The sequence below is a fragment of the Phoxinus phoxinus genome (assembly GCF_949152265.1).
Source record: "Phoxinus phoxinus genome assembly, chromosome: 12".
Lineage (NCBI taxonomy): Eukaryota > Metazoa > Chordata > Actinopteri > Cypriniformes > Leuciscidae > Phoxinus > Phoxinus phoxinus.
The window spans coordinates 29,085,221-29,108,207 of record NC_136887.1 but is presented as its reverse complement, the minus strand read 5'-3'; the positions used below and the strand labels follow the sequence as shown (position 1 = coordinate 29,108,207).

The 22,987-nt window shown below is 38.7% G+C and overlaps 1 protein-coding gene across 4 annotated transcripts in view; it reads left to right on the top strand.

Moving 5' to 3' along the window:
* Positions 1-22,987, top strand: part of unc5a (unc-5 netrin receptor A) — a 310,292-nt gene that overhangs the window by 42,685 nt on the left and 244,620 nt on the right. For 2 of the 4 annotated variants that reach the window (XM_079629754.1, XM_079629752.1), the window contains exon 2: positions 13,440-13,512. The exons of the other annotated variants lie outside the window; for them this stretch is intronic. The gene's annotated coding sequence lies outside the window, so the exon portion shown is untranslated. The remainder of the gene's footprint in view (positions 1-13,439; positions 13,513-22,987) is intronic. 4 annotated transcript variants of the gene reach the window in all.

The window sequence follows — 22,987 nt, the reverse complement described above, 5'->3', positions numbered from 1 at the left end:
GAGATCTAAGGAATGAAGTAACTTTAGCTCTGTTCCCAAACACGCACTGCCCGGACAAAAAAAAGTTGCAGTTTGGGTCTATGGGTCTATGGGATGTGCTGGAGTAAACTTTACAGAGTGCTCGACTCTTGCATTGTCAATACAAGATCTTTCCCAAAAATGCACCTCTTGATGGAAATAACATCACAACATTTATTTCTATCGAGATGTGCAGTTTTGGTCAAGATCTTGTCTCATTCTTTCACAGTTTGACCCTAATGAATCTTGACATTGTCATCCTGGAATATATGGTTATGATGTGTCTTCCTACAGAACATGGTTGTTTAACAAATTTATTAGAAAAGAGGTGTTGCCAAACATAACATGCTAGAAACATAGACTCTTAAACATTTGCCTATTTAAGTCCAAACAGCAATTTTTTTTTTTTTTTGGGCAGTGTAGTTAGCTGCCTTGTCTACTTCCTACAAAACTTAAATTAAACTGGATTTTATTCAAATATTTACAGTACATTTTCTTTCTCTTCATGTCTGCCTTTCACATCTGCCCTAGCTTGTGTGCTAGTTTAGTTTATACTTTTAACTTTGCATTGTGTATTACGGATATTGTCAGCCCTTTTGCTCGTGATGTTCCTCATTTGTAAGTTGCTTTGCATAAAAGCATTTGTTATATATTGAGTAAATGTTAAAAGTGTCTGTTTTGAAATGCTCTACAGACCGCACATTCAAAAGTGCATGTGAGACTCACTCGACTTACAATTTATTCCATTATTAGCAGTAGGAGTTTTTTTTAGTTAGTTGGAGTATTTTAAATTATGCTTGGTTTTGAGTGCTTTTAAAAATAAAAATAAAAAGTGTTTCCTTGTCCGCCAACTTAGATATGTTCACTGAGCTAGATATTATTTTAGTATAATTTATTTATAGCCTATATATACTATTATCATATTAATATTTTGAATTAGTTTTTATTTTTAAATGTATTAAAAACATTTTTTAGTTTCAATGCCTTTGTCATTTCAGAATGTTTTTTTTATGATATTATGAATTTTTTAAATATAAATATTTCTACACTGTAAATTTGGTTGTGGTTGTAATTTTAGCACTTCAACTTGAACCTATTGGCCAAGGCAAGTTTTTCATAAAATATTTACATTTTATTTTATTTCAGCTTTTTCTCAATTAAGATATTCTAATTGTTAGTTAACAATAACAACACTGGCTCTACTGCACTTTAAGATAGTATTTTCCATGAAGGATACATGTTATGCTACTTTTGAAATCTGACTTCCTTGGGAAATGCTGTCTAGGCAGATGTAGCTTAGATGTAGCTTGTTGCATTGTAATCACATCTTCTCATTCTCTTACTCTGCAGCTGAAGGGATTTCCCCCTCTATGGACATTTCTTCTGTGATTCCTAACTAAACTTGTCACTGATGGAATAAGCACTGTTGAAGGAAATCATCCACTGCTTTACTGCACCTTTCTCTCTTCACTCTGTTCATCACAATCATCATTTGATAACCAGCACAATCAACATATTTGACTTTGAACATCCCTCTGCTCTCATGCTAACTGTGGAAAGGAGCACTTAATCAAGTGTGTTCACCTCCGCTGTGCTGCTGGCTACATTTAACTCACCTGTAATGGTCTTTTAGCAGTCAGGGCCAGGTCACCAAAACTCTCTAGTTGAACATTTTCTGCTATGCAGTACCTTTTGAACTATGTAGCTTATTTTTTTAAATGAATATGGAAATTTAAGGGCATTTTTCTCTAAAAGGGTAAATTAGAATTTCAGAAATACACTCTGGTCAAGCTGAGGCACTTAAACTTTATTACCATGATTATTTACTCAATGACAAGAAAATGGTAACATCTGCTCAAACCAAAGTAGTGACATTATTTAAAATTCACCCCAATTGTAATATGATTTCCGTCTTTAACGTCGGCATGAAAAAAATTGTGAGTCTTTTTTTATTCCCTATTGTAATGGATATCCGAATAAAACGGATTCTCGAACAGGGGAAAAAATTTAGGGTGGGACTTGATTTTGTCCAATGGGAATCGATTGGATGGTTTGCTATTGGTCGTTCTCAAATGAGTGACAGGTTGTCCCGCCCTCACGCCAGTAAACACGTCATCAAAGACGAGATGTCGATGCAAGAGGGAGGGGAAGTTATTTTGATTTAAGTTTATGAAGGGATGTGAATTAAAAAACATATTTTAAAACATAAATCATTAGTAAATACTGCAATATTCCATTTAAAATGTTTTAATTGTCAATTTTGATTTCATGGTGACTTTAAAAACTGTGAGTTTAATATTTTATCCAGACACATTTGCTGAGGACATGAAAATATGCTACTTAGCAGGAATGACCCAACCCTTACTTCCAAGTCCATCGACTGCCTTCCTGAATTCCTGATCCAGAGGAATTAAATTTGTGCTCGTGCACAGCTGCATGTTCTGTCCCCGAATCACAGAGCGTGTCAACAAAAGGTCAACGTCTCTCAGGCGCGGGTCATTTGCAGATCGTGTTCCAAGTGCAGCGAATTGCACTGAGAGAAGGAAAACAGACACAATTATCTCACAAGTGTTATTGAGCTCTGTCTGTGAGAGCTGGATTTTAGGGGGTGTGAATTATGCAAGCATTTTGCCTGAAAAATTCGAAATGATTTTACTGCTCCGTCATTCTCAAAACCGAAGTAGGTAATTGGTGCAAAGCGCCCGAAGATGAACTTGCTTTATATATATATAGCTGCAGCAAACTTATTAATCACAGAGTGAGCAGTGAATCGGTTTAAGGGTGTTTCTTAAACTTTTGGCCTTGTTGTGACCCTCACATTCTCACTGGTTTATTTGATTTCCCTACTTGCGGTGTACAAACAGGAATCAGAAAGTATTCTTTGACCCCTTAATAAAAACAAAGTGAAAAAAAAAGTGTTGGTCATGGATGATCTGAAGCCAGAAGGGAAATTAGTGCAAAAATCAATATAAATTCACACTATAAATATTGATGTGATCTGTTTATTTACCACTTTGTTTCCTATTTTTAAAAATATAATATTTTTATGATTTATTTTCAGTGTTAGTGTAAAATTCCCAATGGACAAAATCCAGTCCCTTCCTACATTTTTTTTTTCTTGTTCAAGAAGCTCTTTCACTCGGATATGTCGGAATGGGGAAGTCTGGATTTGAATTTGAATCAAGCCATGGCACAAAATTGTACCTGTAGTTGAAGAAAGAGTCATTATCTGATAATTTTTCAGCTGTGTTGAGAAGTAAAACTCGAAGACCTCTGACTTTGTGTTGCTGCTCATTGTGTAGATGAAAAATTAGGGAGCATTGTGCTGGTTTAGACAGTTTTTCTGTGTGTAGACCCTGGGGAACACTCTCCAGCTGGCAGGGAAGCGGTTGATGTGTTCATATGTGACGGTGAGGTTACAGAAAAGGCTCACCTTCTCTCTCTCTCTTTCTCTCAACTGCCTCCTTTAGCACATCATCAGCACAACTCTGTGTGCTGCTGTTATATAAAGAACGGAAGCTGTGTGTTGCTGTATCTCCCATCATTACCCAGTTTAGAGTCTTGCCAAGCATGTTCTCTTCAGCTTCATCATCACCATTATTCCCGAAAGCGGCCGTGAGCTCACCTGTTACCGCCCAGCCGTTCATGCACACTGAAGAGAGTGTCATGGAGAGAGAATTTCAATCGAGGACACGGTGGGGTGTCGGGCTAATTTAAACAGTAGGGGTGTTTAAAGCCAGGGATGGGAAAGGACACGAGGTTAACTCTGTAATACGCAGCTGATATTAAGCGAGTCGCACCTCCCTCGCTTATGGTTCCTCGTCTTTGGCTTTTGAAAGGACCACTCGTTTTTTTTTTTATTCCCTGCACAATTTTGGGACATCATCCTTGTCTTGAGGCCCCTCGCAATGTTCTGGCTGTCTGCCGCAGCGGCCGTGAGATCAGGAGCCAAGGGCAGCGGCGGTCGCATAGGCCCCCCTCCCGTCAGCTCTAATGTATTCAGGGCAGAACTTCACGCCTTTCAGGTGCCCAGCATCGTGCCTCGTCAGCACTCTCTAATCAAATCCAATCTGTTATTAAAAGATGCTCTTGACATTTGGCTCCATCAAAAGAAAAACAAAAACTTTGTGTAATGCGATTGGAGAGGATGCGAAGTCCCCGATGACCGCGGTGTGCGGCGAGGCGATGTGAATATTGCATCTTCAGCGTTCGCTCGCCACAGTCTGTTGTGCCCCGGCGACCGGCCTCTTATGTGCTGCCGGAGAATTGCTTGTTCGTTCTTCTATACGATTTGAATGGTTTCTATTAAAATGAGAGTAGCACTGTGAGACCAGGATCGAAAACATATTTTCTCCTCTTGAGTTTCGCATTCAGGTACCGCTGTGCTCTCTCAGCTATAGAAACACTCTCTCTGCATTGTTTATATGTTAGATGAAAAGTGTTAATAGTTTTTCCTGTGATGCAATCTTTTTTTTTCTTGGTTTCTCAGAGAAGTCTGATCTCAAAGGAGGCTGTGTTGTATTGAAGTCTTGTCACATAAGACTATGAACTTACTTAGACACACTTCACAGCGTGGAATGGCCTTCTTCAGTACATGTGCTGCTGAGGAATATTTCACACATAATGGACATTAACATAACAATTTTTTTTTGTTTTAATATGTATGTTTAGGTGGTGTAGTTGTAGGTTTGGCATTGACTAGTTCATTATTTTATGTATAAAATATACTTAATATATTAAGTGTTTTATAATTATTTTATGTTTTTAATATACAGTATAATAAAATATTATTATACACAGTATACATATACATTTATTTACATGTTATTATTTGTTCCAGCATGTAATATATATATATATATATATTTTTTTTTTGTTATTTATATATATATATATATATATATACATTTTAAAATATAATTTATTTCTGTGATGCAAAGCTGAATTTTCATCAGCATCATTACTCCAGTCTCAGTGTCACATAATCCTTTAGAAATCATTTCAATATGCTAATTTGATACATGTTTATTATCAATGATGGACAGTTGTGCTGCTTAATGTTTTTGGAACCTGTGATACTTTTTTTGAGATTCAAGATAAACAGCCTTTATTCAAAATAGAAATCTTTACTAACAATATAAATATTTACTATCACATTTTTAATCAACTTAACACATCCTTGCTGAATAAAAGTATTTATTTCTTTCACACACAAAATAAAATAAAACACACCAGGTGAGATAAAGTATAAAAGGTAAAAGTAGAAAGGTGAGTTAATGAAGTGATAAATCATCATCATCATAAGTAATACAGCACATGCATCCATATTGGCATTATGACTGTTGCCATAGAAACAAGTATTTTTTTAGTTTGAGGACATGAACCTCTCAGAGTAGAATCCGTGTTTATCTCTTGTCCTGTTCTTTTATAATTTGCTTTGATTATTGATTTTGAGAATTGTAAATTATAGAACATTGGTGGGTTTATTTCGTCTTGTTACTTTCACCTTTGCTTTGTTCATGTTAAAGCTAAAATATGTAATAAAATATCAAAAAATCACTTGCACAGTGTTATATATTTCCTGCAGTTGTGTAATTACAATACCCCAAAAGTTCCCAAAGATTTTTAATTTCAGAGAAATTCCAATTTTAAACGATTTCCGTCCCAGAAAACCTATTCACTTGTCGCCTGTCAGTCACTGATGTAATATCCGCGTTATCCCTGGCTTCCGGCCGCTTGTACTGCCATAGTAACCATGGCGACAGACGTGGACAAGGACAACTGCGTAGTGCGTAACGTCCACTGATATAATATAATGACCAGTGGTAACGTCTAGCTGCACGCTGTTGTTGTTTCGTTCAAACATTATGGACCATGGCAAGCAGACTTTGGGGAAAAAAGGAGAACTAAAAACATGAGGATCAATGTCAGCGTGGCGTTTTCGAGACGCAGAGAGCTTCGCGTCCGTGACAAACTTCGGCTTGACAGAGCTCGTGCAGGTTTATTAAACAGGTGAGCAAATGTACATAAAACTAACGTTAATCAATGTTAGATAGTAGTGATGGTGAAATGAAGCTGTGTGAAGCACTGAGGCTTTCCGCTCAAGTGTAACTTATCGTAAATTGGTTCATTACTCGAAGCTTTTCAAGACGGTGCACACTAACGACATCTTGTGGTCAATAGGTGGAAAAGCTAACATTACCTTTCTCAATTTTTAAAAAATTGTTTAATGTAATAAATCACTTTATGCTATGAAAACCACAAAGAAATAAAATCATCAGTGTTAGTGTTGATGTTTACACAATGTATGAACAAATGAGTCTATTAATTAATTCATGAAAGAATTAATACATAGGACAAAGTAACTCTGCATTGTTGAACACATGCAGGCTTAAAACTTTAGTCGTAGTCCTAAACCTATGAGTTCATAACCTATGAGTTCATAGGCAAGGCTCATATTCACGGGTTTCACGTGACGTCACACAGCAGTGTGGCCGCCATTTGTAGGACCGAATCCAAACATGCCGTCTATCTGCTGTAAGCTGCGATAACAGCAAATCTCAAAGAAATGAGAAATTAACGTTTTACAATATCCCCAAAAACCCTGAGCGTCGTCAGAGATGGATTGCTGCTATAAAGAGGGATCACTGCGTGCATATCTTTTTTTACTACTTTACTGGCATTCATATTGTCCGTGACGGGGTGGTACAAGACTCCCTTGCCTGAATAAAAAGGATAATATTATTAAGGATTTTGTGCCTGAGGTGGGAAAATATGTTTTTTTTTGGAGGATTAACATATCTTTAAAGTTGTAAGTTAAAAAAAAAAAAAGTTTGTTCTTAATGAAAATAATGACCCATGCATTTTCTGTAAAGCTGCTTTGAAACGATATTGTGAAAAGCGCTTTACAAATAAATGAGAATTGAAAATAAAGGTGTCCAAAGTCCAAACCTCACTAATAATACAGGAGATGTGCTTTACCGACATTATTACCAATTCAGTTCAGCAATGCAGCGATTACTCGAGTAACGTTAATAACACCCGTCCTGTTATCAAGAACATTTTCTTCATCTCCAGAATCAGATTATATATTTTGGGATCATTAACCCATCCCGAAGTGAAGTAGAGGTAGGCTTCAGTGCTTTTAAATGCCTTGAGAGCTTCGCCGGTGTATGGAGAGGGATTGTGGACGAGGTAGATATAAACCGGGTGCGATTTGCCGGGGGGGATGCGTGGGATTTCCCCCTTTCTGGTCAATGTATCCCTTCCTGTTTAATTATTTTTATCCCCGGTGGGGATAAATTTATCGTCCCCTCAAAGTGATCATAGTGCTACTACACTAGTGGCGATACGGATCACAAAACTTATCACGGATCCGTGGTTTGATTAGTCAATTTTATTTTAAAATGATTACTCACGGCGGTGATCCACTTGTCCGTGCTACACTTCTGTCGCGCTGCACTCCATAAAGACGCGTTTACGCGCGTCTAGAGGTGGACGCGAATTGCTAACACAGATAAGGTATTTTCTATCATTTCACTGTAGCTAATCATCGCGATGTAAAGTTAACGTTATTGCATGATCACAGTTATGTGTGGGGAAAGATAAGCTATTAGAGTAAAAATATTGCGTTAGGCTACTTCATGAGTTAATAAAAAAGATTTTACAATTCCTGCACATGCAGTGATGAAGTTCATGTTCTCATGATTTATTTTTATGAATAAAAATGTTTCAAAACATCCCCCCCTCTGTTTTTTTTTCACAGATCGCATCGCACCATAAATATCAGCAAACGTCAAATCTGGCAAGTTTTTACAAGACTTTAATGGAGTCAGCAGTTCGTTTGGCAGTAAATAAGGATCTATACCTAAAGTATCTATTTTATTTAAGTACCGTTGCTTTTCGTCTGCAGTGAGGTGTGCAATTCTAGTGTGCGACATCTTTCCAATCACCAGGGAGATACTACTCAATTGAACTCAAAGGTCCTAAAGATGGCGGCCACAACAAAAAAGTCACGTGACTGAAACCCATGAATAGATGGGTTTCCGTTTCTCGAATTACCCATGATCCTGCGGCGCGCCGCCATGTTGTGTGTCAAAGCTGTCATGCATGTTAACCGCCTTTTAAGTATTTTTGACTCTTGTGTTGAGATAACAATGACAAATTCCTCCAAACCTGGCGACAAGGTTAAGATTATTTACAGGGACACATTCGACTGCGACCATTTTTGGAGAATGTGCGAGTTAAAATTGTATGTGGTCGTATTTGTGCGAGTGCATGGTCATGTAACTTACTAACGTTACTCGGTTAAATTCACGCATGAATTCTCCTGCATTTTACTTGTTTTAGCGCCCGCCAAAGTGAATGTTTGTCCCGCCAAAGTCTTATTTGATCGGTGAGTAATGTAGATGAACTGCTGCGCTTGTGACAGGGCGCATGTTTAACTGAGAGAACGAGCAGAAAGAGAGAGAGCCGGTCGCGCGCGCGCACTCCCTCTCTCTTCGTAGCCAGGCGAAAGTGTAAACAAGACTTAACCGTCTCCAAACTAAGCGCTGTCTTGCCCTCTCTCCCTCGTGGAAAAGTTAGTCTGGAGCCCTGCATTGACGGTCCACATCGCTGTAGCCAGGCGGCTGATATCTGCACAGCCCTTAGCAGCTATACGGTACATTGACTCAGTGTCAAGACAACACCATCTGGGTAAAAAAACTACACCACCACAACGCTCCGAACTAATTTAGTGTAGAAGAGAGAGATGGAGAGCAGAGGCACGGAGCGATTAAAGGAACTCAGCTGTTTATCAATTTACCTGAAATAAAAAGCAGACTTTAGTGTTTGGGTCAGGATCAAAGCCCTCTCTGTTTATTCTCGCCAGCCAAACGTTACATCTCTTGTACGAAAAGCCTTTCCATCTCTGTTCTTTGGTGATAAATCACTTTTGTAATATCGAAATATTGTCTCTTCGTCGTGTCGGGATCAGCGCAATTCGTACAGCTCCACACAACACAGTTGTGACCCATTGCTTCAGGATATTATCATGCTCCGTAACACAAACGCTTGACCCACTTGACACACAAGATGGCGCCGTAATGAGATGCGCGAGAAATGTGACGTCATCGTAAACCTATCTATAGGCATATATAATTTTTTCTTGGCTGACTCCATGCTGAAAATTCAAAAGAGCTCACTCTCTGTTTCAGTCTCAGTCAAGTCTCAGTTCACTAATACCGAAGCGATTGCGAATGACACTCGAAACCTGCGCAAGGGGTTTGCGCTATTTTTGAATCAGAATATGAAGCAGTCACGTGGTTGAAATGAGAGTATCGCTGTTCGTACCGTAGGTGGTGTATCGCGGTTTTTCTGTTCGGTTTGAATATCGTTACACCCCTACCCCTTACATGTGGTAAAGTCTTGTGGCTATTATGCTGTGTGCTCTCAGGTAATGAGAAATCATTAAATATGCATGCATACTAATTATAAAAGAATTATAAAAATGCTTCAGATGGAGTATAGCGTGTCACAGCTTGCGAAACCCTGGGTTTCTTATTCCAGTGACTTAACATTAATCTTCCATTTCTTAACCAGCTTGCTTTGCAAGCCTGAAAGCACTTTCACAGCAATATGTGACAGGGTGGTAATTTTTATCTGTATTTTTAAGTCGCTGTCACAGTACCCCAATACTCGATTCATCATATTAACCCGAGAGTGGTATACATGCATGCACGGATGTACGTATAAATCAAGAGTGAACCAGAAAGTTTCAAGACTTCTTTTCGAAATAATAAAATGCATAAATAAAAACATGAGTGAGTATAAAACGACGAAACGCACCAATGACAGGCTGGGTCGGACAGTATCATCGATACAACTCAGCACCTGTCTTTATTTATTCATTCGTTCATTTATTTATTTATTCATTCCCGTCGGTGTGTCACCTTAAAGGGAGAAACTAAATTGGGAGGAAAATCAATATGATAAACTGCTACTTGTTTTGTGTCCAAATTGTTTCGGTTTGGAAATCGATACCTGTGCCATGGCCATTCATCACGGCGTGAGAGAAGTGGGCGGGCCACACGAGATAACATAAAGCTGCAATGTGTTTAAAAAAAAAGCCCCACGGAGGTAAGGGGCGAGAGGCAGTGGGAGCGAGGCAAGGCGAAAGGTTTAGAAATAGCAAGCGGGGAGTGACGGAGGGGAGGCGAGCGTGTGTGAGAGGGTGGTGGAAAATAGAAAGTGAGAGCTACGGCACTGATAGATGGATGGCAGCGAGCAGGTTTATCAGCCCCTGACAGACACAATAAAAAATAACCTTCGCAGTAAGGGCCCTGCTCAAATTAATATGGAGCAGCCAGGCGATGCCGGTGGACCGCCATTAGGTGCCCATTGACAGCATCATTAAGACAATGGGCAGATTATAGAGGTTACTGATGACACATCAACGACAGGACCGGCAACATGTTAGTCACTTGACCTCTAGAGAACACTCGGGCTGCTCAGGCAAACGGGCCCCGAGCCGACGTCATCCTCCCTGCGTCCCGTTCTCAGGATCCCCGCTGATTAATTCCTCTCGGAAGTCAGGCGCTCCCCCAGACTCGTTATTCCGCCATTTGTCACTGCCGTGTTACAGAGGGTTCTTTGTGTTTTGGGCACGGCGGATCTTCTCCATCACTTCCTGTCGGAGGAGGCGATGGGAGATGAACTCTGACCTCTGTGTTTCTCACAGTGTGAGGGGATCCTGAAGGCCTCTGGAATAAATTGATCTGCGCTGAGCTCATTACGAAATCCATGTCTGACATCTGTTTCTTAGATACCCAACTGTTTTTCATGCATTTGGCTCAATTGCTCGCTCACTGGTTTATTTGCTTTAGATCTCTGTTGATATTTGGGAGGAAATTCAGTCCGAATGCTAGGAGAATTCCCAAATGAAATTGGCCAGTGGTTGAAATTAGGTCCATCGAGATGCTTTTCTACTGAGTTGAAATATACAAATACACATGGAAGCTTTCCTCCTAGGATTTGTTTTTGACAATGCCTGATAATAATACTAGGCTATAATATAATATAATATACATTCCTTATCCATGTTATATTAATAACAAAACATGTTTTTAATGTTACCGTACATTTGTGACACATGCTCTGAAGAGTTATTGACACTACAACGAATTTCGAACTAGTTTGAAGTGGCAGCTTGCTGCTGACTCCGGTTATGACATGTTTTTCTTTTTCCTGTTCCTGTTCCTTCAGTGCAAAATTGAGTGCAAGCTCATTCTCCATGTTATTTGTTGAAATATTGTCAAAAATAAACTGCAGCTATGCTATGTGTATGCGTTTGTGTGAGAATGTATTCCAGGTTCATCGTTTCATTCGGGGAGGAGAACGACCTTTTAATTGGCACAACTAGTCTTGCGATTATATCAACAACACGACGGAAAAGCGTGAGTTTTTACATGTGTGCAGGATAATGAGCGTCTATCTTGTGGAATGTGCGTGTTACCTAAATCTTTGCGCCCCACTGAACGTAAAAGAAACAAGTTATTTTAAGACAACATCTACTTGCACGGAGCAACTGGTGTAAAGAACAAATTAATTCTTTACTTGCAATTAGATAGATTTGCATTCTTTTATTTAGGTGGGGGAAAAAAGCTGCATCCCTCCGTCACGATATTTACACCTGAGCTGTTTCTTCAATCACTGTTTAAATTGCACTCATGTCATCTGTCTCTGAACGTCTTCCCTGATTGAGAAATTGACATTTCGCTCATTTATACTCGAGGGGAATGTGTGTTTTTTTAGGTAACACCTGAGCACAGCAGCAGAAGTGCCTTCCTGTCAGTCAAACCCTCCGCGGTTCACCAAAAATCACCTGCATCCGTTTTCACTGATGACTTGTCAGGAAGCTGCGTAAGCGAGAGTGGCTTTGTCGTACTCGTTGTCTTCTTGAGACTAAGTAAATTAATAAAGAGAACAAGACAGGGTGAACAGTAACAGCCCTCTGTGATAATAAGACGCAGTGTGTGAATCTGAAAGAGGGTAAATCTCTCACTCTTAAAGTGAAGTCTCAGCTTTGATGTGAGTTGGCTGTGGGCGCAGGGGCTGAAGACAGGTGGGCATGCGGGGGGGGGGGATCAAAGTCAACACAAACATACCTCAGCCTTCAATATTTCATGGGGCTCCTGACCACCACTGAATATCCAAGGCCACGCAGTGGCTGAATCTCTTTTGGCACTTCCATGATCGCTGTGTGTTGTTGATTACTTCACAGTCAGATTTTACTGTGTGCCCTGAGCGTTAGAAGTGCCTCTTATCTTTCAGATATCTCTCTTTTCTTTTCTCACCTCAAAAGTCTGCAGTTTTGATGTCTTTCTCTGTCTCTCTCTCTTTTTTTTTTTTTTTGTTGAGGATTTTAAACTGATGCAATAAATTTGATCTACTCTAGGCTATATGAGGGCAACGGTGTATCTCTGGCTTCCTTCGCAGTTTCTATGGTACATCATCTAATAATCTGTGAAACATTCTTGAGTGGAATTATTGTAATAATAATTACAACTGTAATAATACTAACTGCAATAATTCAGCTGCTGCTGATAATAATAATAATAATAATAATAATAATAATTAAATGTTTATTTATTTAATTTATTCAATATTTAGCCTAAACTTTAATTATTTAAACTATACGTAACCTATTTAATTGTGATAATAATCACCAATAAATAAATAATGTTTAAAAGTATAAATGTAAAATTTAATGTTTAAATATTGAATAATAATAAATGAAAAACATTTGTTTAAATTATATATATATTTTTTGGCTATTATATTAATATACTGCCATTTTACAACCTTTTAAAAAGTGTATTTAGAGATATCCGAGACAACATATACCATTGACCATGAACTACAGTAGTAGTTCATCAAACAATGGTCAAATGATACGAGCGTTATATCCAGGCATATATCCAAATGGGCTGCAGTCAAGCACACTTTCAGCATTTAAAAGAGTTGATTCAGGTGCTTGGATTGCAGTGGTGGAGTGATGCTCTGCACTTTCTGTAACGCATGCCATATTGTGATAGACTTTAATGGAACTGCAGCATGGAGATTGAATTCAGCACATTTTTGGGTTGTATTGGCATCATCTTCTGGATCCCCTCACACTGTGCGAAACAGTTTATTATTTATTTTATTATTTAATGTGATTGTGCATGCACGTACCTTAGTGAATTATTTTATTTGTGCGAAATGATGAATGAGTTTGAGAGACTTTTCTCTCTGTTTCGCTTCCTTATCTAGCTCAGACGTGGTATTCGGAGGCATGACTGTATAGCACATTCTCCATGTCTCTGACACTTGCTAAGGTAAGCGCATTTATGAACTACGAAATTTGTCATTTTAATTTGAAATGAACCCTGTCATTGCAGGGCCATCTGTGCGTCGGCTGTGCAGTGTTTTGCAATGCCAGTGACGGAACAGCACGTGTCAAAGGATTTGGAGGTGGGTGCTTTTATAAGTAAGAGTGATTCTGTCCCTCAGCAAAGCATGGAGCACTTTGCCGGTGACCTTCTTCGTGAGTGGGGCTGAAATTGGATGATTGCGTGCTGTGTTACTGGACAAGTGACAGGTGGCCGTATCTCCGAGCTTGAAGGCAGGCAATCTTACCTGCCCAGTCCATGTGTTCTGCTCCCAGTTCCCAGGTATTGGATACCCAGCTGAGATCAAAAGCAGTTTGAAGCTTTACAGCAACATCATTATATATTTATGCCCTTATCAGCTTTCATTTCCACGGAATGCATAAAATTTGGTCGCACGAGTGTTGATAGCACAGGTGCATGTGGGATACGTGCAACATATGCGTTGCAGCAAATGCATGCTGATTTATGTTTGTGAGCTCTCGGCACAGAAGAGCGCAGCACAGTATGTGATTTGGTTCGTGCGAGATCATAAGCATGACTTTGATGTAACACGTCTGGCGTCTGTTTTAGAAAAGGGTGTGAAATTGTACAAAGACATAACATTCAAGTTAAAGTATGCCAAACTTTTACTCAATTAAAAGTATCTCACAAAATCACTTCAGTGAAAATACGATTAAATTGTACTTAAGTAAAAAAAAAAAAAAGAGTAAACTTTTGATTAGCTTTAGGCACATGAAAACAAGAGACAATGGAGGTTTTCCTCATTAAAGTAACGTCATGTAGAAACTTGGTAAAGCAGCCTGTTTAATAGGTTTTCAATGTCTTGACCATGCTAGTCACTAGGACTCAGGGAAATGTGTTAGGCTACATTAAATTATTAATTGTTAATTTAAACCAAAACTGATTATTTTTTTGTTGGAGAGAAGTTGTTTATAGACGAATCAACTGTTTTTACCTTTTAGTTGAGATCATCCATCTTGGTAAGAATTTAAACTAATTTATGAGGTGCAAAAACTCTGTTGTTGAGGTGTTTCTAGTGCTTGAAGTCTATTCCAAAAATAATAAATTCTCATATTTTGAGAGACGGAGTCGATTGATTCCACTCAGGGAAGTACTACTCCACGTTCCAGAAGAGCCTTTACGGATTTTGATTCATCCCGTTGACTTGATTCAGATCATCAAAAAGATTCATTCACTGTCACTGATCAATTCAGTGACTCTTTCTGTATGTTACATCATTGCACCAGTAGATGGTGATGAGTGAGCATCTTGTTTAAGAATATGGGTGATCGTTTCAATCATTCACTTAATAGATTCAATCGCTCTTGGAATTGATTCCTACGTTCCAGAATCGAACAACCCTGCCAATTAGTTGTATTTAATTAGTTCTACTTTTTCTTCTTGAATTTTATAGGGAAATGGTTTGACTTGTGATTAGCTCAGTAAGACAAATAATACTAAATTTGCTTCTGTTTTATTATAGTTCTGTTAATTATATTATATAATTTATTTTCCTGTGATGACAAAGCTGAAGAATAGGATATCGTAATCTGTATTAATGACAGCCAAACTTTCTGATTTGTTCATTCCCTCCTTTTTTTTGTTGTGTTATCGCCACCCACAACACCCTCATCCCTCCCCTTTAAAACCTGTGTGCATTGCTGGTGTCACATCATTAAAACTGAGCCCTCTTTATGGCTGTTTTGCTAAATAATTGGTTCCTCTGCTCCCCCTCGCAGTGGCAGGGGGCCAGCATTCGCGCAAGCTGTTTGATGTGTTGGCCAATAATAGTTTCCCCGAGTTACAACGTTTGGCAAAGATGCTTCGGAGATGTTTCCCACTGCCAAACTCCCCCCCCACAGTAATAACACCAGCTCTGAAACAGCTGCTGTTAGTCTACAGCAGGCCTCACTGTACACAGCTAGAGACAATAAGCATCTCAACCCACACATCAAATTGAGTGGGGTTTCCCTCTCTGTTAGACTAATGAATACAGAAGTGTTTTTGCTGGCTGTATGCTGTGTTGCGTAAATTGCTTTAAAACTGTAGCTTGCCAAGCTACAAGTAACACATAATTTAAAGCTGGAGTATGACTTTTTTTTTTTTTTTTTTTAAATACGTTCTCCTATCGCCGCTGTGTAGACGACTAAGTAAGCCATTCATTGGATGATTTTGATTTGCTCTGAGGTGCTTTCAAATCATTGCTCTGTTTGTTTTGTGCATCCTGACCAGCCAGACACATTGACTCAACCAATGCACTATGATATTCTGTAGTGTTTTGTCATGTTACACCTTTACGTGTTGGAGAACGTAGCTTGTTTTACTGGAGTACCTTTTGTAAATGGCCACTGTTATGGTACTGGAATGTAGTTGGTAGTGTTGCTACATTTAGGTATTCCCTAACATTGATTTACGGTTGTGTGTGTGTGGAGTGTGGTGACAGTCAAAGTCATCATCTCCATACTGTGTTTGACCTCTACACATAAGTGCATGCTCACTGTGAGTAAATTAGTCCAAGGTTGCACCGACTGTTGAGTGTCACCAAGTGTCATGGTAATATCACAAACAGAAGTGACCTGGCTTGTATGCATTTTTATTGTTTGATTCTGCTTATGAAGAGAGATACAAATTTATATACACTGCCCAGTCAAAAGAAACGTTTCACTGTTTGGATTTAAATGAGCAAATGCTTAAGAGTTCATGATTGGATCATTGTGGCAACAGTTTTTCTAACGCTAATTGATGGAGTGTGTAGCTTTTCATTTCTTAAACGACCATGTAGGAAGACATATTCCAGGTTGACAATGTCAAGATTCATCAGGGTCAAATTGTGAAAGAATGGTTATAGCCATCTTCAGTGTCACAAATAATTATTACATTATATATGTATATGTGATTGAATGATAACTAAAATAAATATTTATCTTAGTTCTTTGCTATTTTGTAAATATACCCATTTGAGTCCTTATTTTAAGCACAAAAAATAGGCCACGTCCTCAAGCAAAACACAATTAAATCCAACAAAATTTTACAAAAAATAGAAACGGACAAAAAGGTAACACAAAATGGCCTTATTTGGCCTTTTCATCTAGAAATAAATCCGATATAAAAAATAGTGAATTAATATGAGACACTTTTGTAAACAAACTCTACCGCAAATTCGACCCCTAGTGCTTTTTTTCCCTCTCTTCGATAAATTTTTAAATAAAATGATCTCAAACCTTGACTGATCTTGCAAACCTGACTGTTTTGTTTTGGGGGGGTTAACCCCTGGGGCAGTTATTTTGAGCTTACCCACATTAAAGCCCGAGGAGAGAGGTAAAGCTGGTGCCGTGTGCAACCACTCCAGACGGATTGGAGTAATTTCCATTGACAAAGCTGTCAGAGGAGCTACAACCTCCTGAGCCGAGATGGATGCTGAGCTGGGGGGTGGGGGGGGTGTCAGCCTCCCATGATGCCCTCCGCTCCTTCGCATCGTCAACTCACTTCATAAATGACCAAAGAAAAGACAAAGAAAGAGGAAGAGTCTGAACTTTACAGAGAGCATGAATGTTCTTTCAAGTCAACATTAAATCAAAACGAAGCCTATTTACCTTTTTAATACATTCCTGGTTGCATTGTGAATGATTTTTTTTTCTTTGTGATCTTGTCAAAATCTTGCTCCTCCCCTAAAACAGCTTTCCTTTTCGGATGACACAAAGTCCTTTGATTTTTCGACCCCTCTCCAGCAACCACCTGTTGTGCTCGTGTGATGTTGCTTATAGAGGTGTAGTTTTGTGGTGATGGGTCAGTTTTAGAGAGTCGGATGCATAGCAACCGCATTGCAGACAGGAAAAAGCACTGTATTTGTTGCTTTGTTCTCAGTATTGATGAAGCAAACGATGAAATCTATATACCCTTACACCGTTACTGTAAAATGCAACGTGAGACACTGACCATATAAATTTTTTATGCCCCTGCCTTGAGGGTCTAGGGTGAGACGATGAACAGATGCAGGTGGAGGGGGTGGTGGGGTGAAGGGGTAGATAAAGAACGATGAGAGAGAGAGAGAGAGAGAAAGAAAGAAAGGAAGAAAAAGGGAAATGTTGCTGAAGCAGCATGTCGTGTGCTGCAGGTGTGGGATTGTGGCGCTTGTTCCCTTGGGCTCGGAGCTCCAGGCCTGTCACCTCTGTTCACTCTCCTCAAATCAAAACCACCCTCGGCCCTGCGACCCACTCACTGCATGTCACCTGTCCAGAGGGGAATGCAAGGTGACTTTGTCTCCAGGATTTCGAAATGACAGCTGGAGGTTCTTATTTTGAGACACTTGCCGGATCTTCATTCTTTTGTGTATGCCCCCGCTACAGGCCTGTCCACGCGCCGTGGGTTGAAGGGAGCAGGATGAGCTTCTCTCAGTAATAATGCATAACCAGTCCCTCTGTCAGACCCTGTGTTAGGGATCACGTCCGTTATGTTTCTAGGTGTCTGAAGGGAAGTGACAGCTGTATTTGTTGCCTGAATGGCGGTCGCAAATTTAACAAAAAAAATACGATTCACTGTTATAAAACTTTGTCAGGTCAGCGTTAAACTGCCTTTTTACGTCCACAACGTGATCTAATTCTGAATTATAAACAAAACAAAACTTTATACAATATTTAATGTTGAAAAACATTAATGTTGATTTGGTTGTTAAGTACACTTCAGATTAAAAGTTTGGGGTCAGTAAGATTTAATAAATAAATTAATACTTTTATTCAGCAAGGACACATTAAATTGATCAAAATTGAAAGTAAAGACCTTCATAATGTTACAAAAGATTTTTATTTCAAATAAATGCTGTTCTTTTGAACATTGCATTTTTTAAAGAATCTTGAAAAAAAAAAGTATCAGTTTCCACAAAAATATGATCAATGTTAAAAACAGTTTTGAGCAGCAAATCAGCATATTAGAATGATTTCTGAAAGATCATGTGACACTGAAGACTGGAGTAATGATGCTAAAAATTCAGCTTTGCATCACAGGAATAAATACATTTGAAAATATGTTAAAATTTAAAATAGTTAATTTAAATTATAATATTACACAGTAATATTACACAGTATTGCATTTTTGATCAAATAAAGTCTGCCTTGGCAACCTGCATTGGGGGACAGTATACAAATGGCTCCAAACAGCTTGATTATTGAGGTTTAGACTTTTTGAGGATTAAAAAAAGGAGTGAATGGATTTTTTTCATTGTATGGTAGTTGTGTCCACACACTGCAAAGACACATTTATATGCAAACACCATATAAAAGTGAATTTTGCATCCGATGACCCCTTTAAGGCAAATAGGCGGTTTAATTTAGCTTGAAAGAATGTTTGCAATTTAAAAGATTATTTTTTTCATGACAGTGCCTTTTTGTGAATACACACAGACTAGACGAAAACACAATAGGACTTTTGGCTATTTTGCAGATAGAAACTTTGATATTACCTTGCTCCACAGGAGGGTTTTCAGCCAGGCTGAGCTACTTAAACTAAAAACGAATGAAACCGAACAGTCTGTGATGCACAGAAAGAAATATATAAATAACAGGCAGTAGAGAGAGAGAGAGTGAGAGTGAGAGAGAGAGAGAGTGAGTAAGGAAGAAGAAAGATGTTTGTGTTTTGCTCCCCTGGGGCTTTCATGCGATGCCTTGCTTTGGCGGCGTACTGAGATAAAATGAGAGTAACGAGATATCAAACTAAGCCGTCCACCTGTCTGTTCCTCGCTGCCTTTATCCTCAGCCAAGCCGCCCAGTTGCATGGCTCCTTCTTAGGACGGTTAACAATATGAAACCCTGCAGTATATCCACAGCAACACGACATGGGCCACACTGGCCAATGCTCATGGCATTTCATGTCCCCATCGAATATATTTTGACACTAGCTCCTCGGCTCTGTTTTTTTAACGTTTCCCCCGCATGTCAGCTTGAACGTGTAGGTGGTGTGAGAGAGATCTGTCTGCGAGTCTCACGTTGACTCATATTGACATCTGCCACAGTGTTAAAGTCTAGGCTTCGCAGGCTAGCGGGAGTGCTAACCCGCTAGGCTAGGCTAGCTCTTTTCGAATGTTTACAGCTGCCCTGAACAATGAGAAGGGATGGTAAACCGTGAATGAATAATCTCATTGATGGCTCAAGATGGACAGGGCCATGAGACTGCGCTCATGTCCATGCATAATTTCTCACCTACGAAGGGAACGACGTGGCTTAGCACCCCGCACACATCTGAGGGGGTGTTTGCATTGTTGATCCTGTCAGGTCCCGCAAATGCTTCCTGTTTACTGACTGACATTTCCGACAAAACAGTAGAAAGGCTGGGATTAAACCCTGTCCACTTCAGGGAAAAGAAAGGCAGGAGATGAGCATCCCTCATCTGCATAATACAATCAAGATATCACTCAACACACACTTTCAGCCCCTCTGATCCTTGAATAAAACATTTCAATTCTACGTTTGTAGATTCTCAGTTGAGATGCATGCGTGAAAATATGTGCTCAGAAGCATAGAAATGTTATTGACTTTGACTTTGTTACACTGTTATTTTTATTGTCACAGAGATGATTTATTCACTGTAAAATAAATAAATAAATATATATATATAAGTTATGACAACATGTGTTTTTACATGCAAGTTAAGCAATTCTCAACTATGTTATACATGTTTTTTTAAGTCAGTGTAATGTACTTAAAGTTGAAATGACTTGCAAGGTGATTGTACTTAATTTAAGACAGCAGCTTTTTTTTCTTTTCTTTTTTACAGCCACAAAGAACCTTGATTGAACTTTATTTTTTATATTGGAAAACTATTCTTAAGATTCTTAAAATGCTCTTCATTCTTATATGCCACGTCGTTCCCTTCGTAGGTGAGAAATTATGCATTTGCTTTGGCAAGTTTAATTATCTTTTCATTTTTATTTTCAGTTAACTTTTATTTCAAGTAACAAAAATGTGTTGTCTTTTAACCTTTTTTGTCAACTATAAGGAACCTGCTTGGCTATATAATTCATTTGAAGATTAGTGTAAGTGAGATAAATCTAAAAATACAGACGTGTCAGATGAAATGATCTTTTCTTTTATATCATATCTCACTGTTTTTGTTCCTCTCCAAGCTCTCCAGCAAATGAATTCTGCTTCTGTGAAGACGGGTCATGTTTTGACAAAACACTGCTGCGGTATTCAGCCGTCTTCGTGTCATTCCCGATTCACGGTGAGAGATTTGCCCAGATTGCCCACCAGCTGGGAAGAAATGGCATGGCATTATGTGTTTCTGCAGTGCCTCATATTGCTTCAGTGTTTCGAGTCGAGTTTTCTCGCAATCAAAGCAATCTGTGACACTTCCTACTGCTTCTTTAAGGAGGACTCCATTAGATCATCTACATCATGATGTTGGGAACCTGGAACAAACAGGAAGAGTTACAGGGGGGGAAATCTTGTCGTTCATTCGGTTTGTTTTGCTTGTGAATTCTGGCCTGTGGCACCTTTGTAGTTGATTCGACGCTTGTTTAAACATGTTTGTCAGTTATTCTAAAACTGCAAATGAAGCCACCCTAGTTTGATTCAAGTGTTAATTGGCTCCAGACACAGATTGGCTGCCTCTTGTTGCATCTCACGAAAGCGTCATCATTACACAAATGCTCTCCCGCAGGGGTGCTCGAAAAAGCGCATTGCACTTTGAATGCAGGTTTTTAAATGAAACACAAGGGTAAGCAAATTCCTCGCTATATGAAAGCAGGCTCGCTATTTCCTTAATCACACCAGGAAACTCATTTTTGATACGGGTGGCAATCTATTTGTAGCGTGTGTTTTGTAGACTGTCAGGTAAGATTTCTTTCCCTGCTCTCCGAAAATAGCGTGCTTTTGACTGTGAGCCCTTTGTAGATTAAGCAAAATTCAGTTTGCTTGCTCAACGATGCGGGGGGAAGATGGATTTTTGCATTATTTCATTTTCTATCATCATCCCAGCCACCTCAAATCCAACAAATGGGAGCCAAGCAGCTGAGCCTCATATGTCCGATACCACCGCCACCAATTCTCAAGCCAGTTCCAATATAACTGAGCTATCGGTGCGTGACAAACATCCGAGGAAATGGGTTATTAGTTGTGCATGGCTTACAGAGTTTATAAATACTAAGTGTTATTGTAAAGATAAACTGGCCTGGCTGAAGAGATGCATGCGGAATCCGACTGTAAAATCGTTGCATGATATTGAATGTGAAGTACGTTGATTATTCTGTTATTGCGCTACAAGTACCTCTATTAAAGCGCCATTTGGACAATTGAATGGACCGTATTGGGTGTGTGGCAAAAAAAAGCAATTTTCTAGTCTTTTCTCTGCAACAATCGTTTTCCATCTGATAAATTGAAAGTATTGTGGAAAAAGTGGTCCCCTGAATGGCCTTCTGTGATTAAACTGTTTCAAACATTTTTGTGCTCCAACTCCATAATGTATTAGTGAAGTTTTGCCCAGATTTTCCTTTAGAGGGAGCAGTTTTGCTGACTTGTGGCCTTTGGTTCCTCTGGTCAGGAGAAATGTAATCTTCTTTTAACTTTTTTCAAAGATTTGTCCCTACCACTGTTGCAGAAGCTACAATGATACTAAGCTACAAGCTACTAATAATTCAAACTAGTTCAACAAAAGTAATTCTAGCTAATAACAACCAGTAGGTAACTTCACTCAAGCCATAAAATTCTTTGTTAATACAGGCTAGTATAGGACGTTTTTTTCTTAATTTATTTAATAAAATCTTTTTTTTTCTGGAACAAATATATATGCTTTTGAATGACTTAGGCTAAAGATTTTAATAGGATGATAGAAATAAACTTGAAATTAGAGGTCGACCGATAGTGGATTTTACCGATAACGATAGCTAGGTTGGGCCATACTTGCCGATAACCGATTAATGAACCGATAGTTTTTAAAATTGATACTGGATAAAAACAAACATAACACTCCAAGTAAAACAGTGCTGAACTTTATTATAAAAATAAAAAAACTGTATTGAACCATGAAAACATGCTAAATGAAATAAATATATAAATGTGAATAAATATTTAAGTCAATAAAAGACATTCATTCAAACTGAAACAAAAAGTAATACTCTAAATAACAAATAAAACCAGTTACATTCAAAATGTAACTATTTAACTGTTCTTTTCAAGCCAAAAGAACAAGATGAAAAAAATAAATAACCGAAATCGAATGCTTTTCTGATTCGTTTATGTTTCTGTCGGCTGTATGAACATATCAGTTTGCTTACGTCTCTAGCTTTAAATATGCAACTTATCTGCATATGTAATGCATAAAAGTGACCAGCTGGATATGAACTAATGCAAATAGAGGTAACAATTGTGACAATAAACATTCGGGTCGGACTTACGTTTATGTTTGTCAGTGTTTTAACCGCTTGAGGTACTAATGTTAGCGTCCTCTCAGCCTCGAAGGCAAACAAACGCCTACTGTCTCTACTAATGCAGCATTTAGTCAACAAATTAATCACTTTATAATGATATGACAAAATGTACTGTATAGGCTACATACGTTTGAGCTGTCGG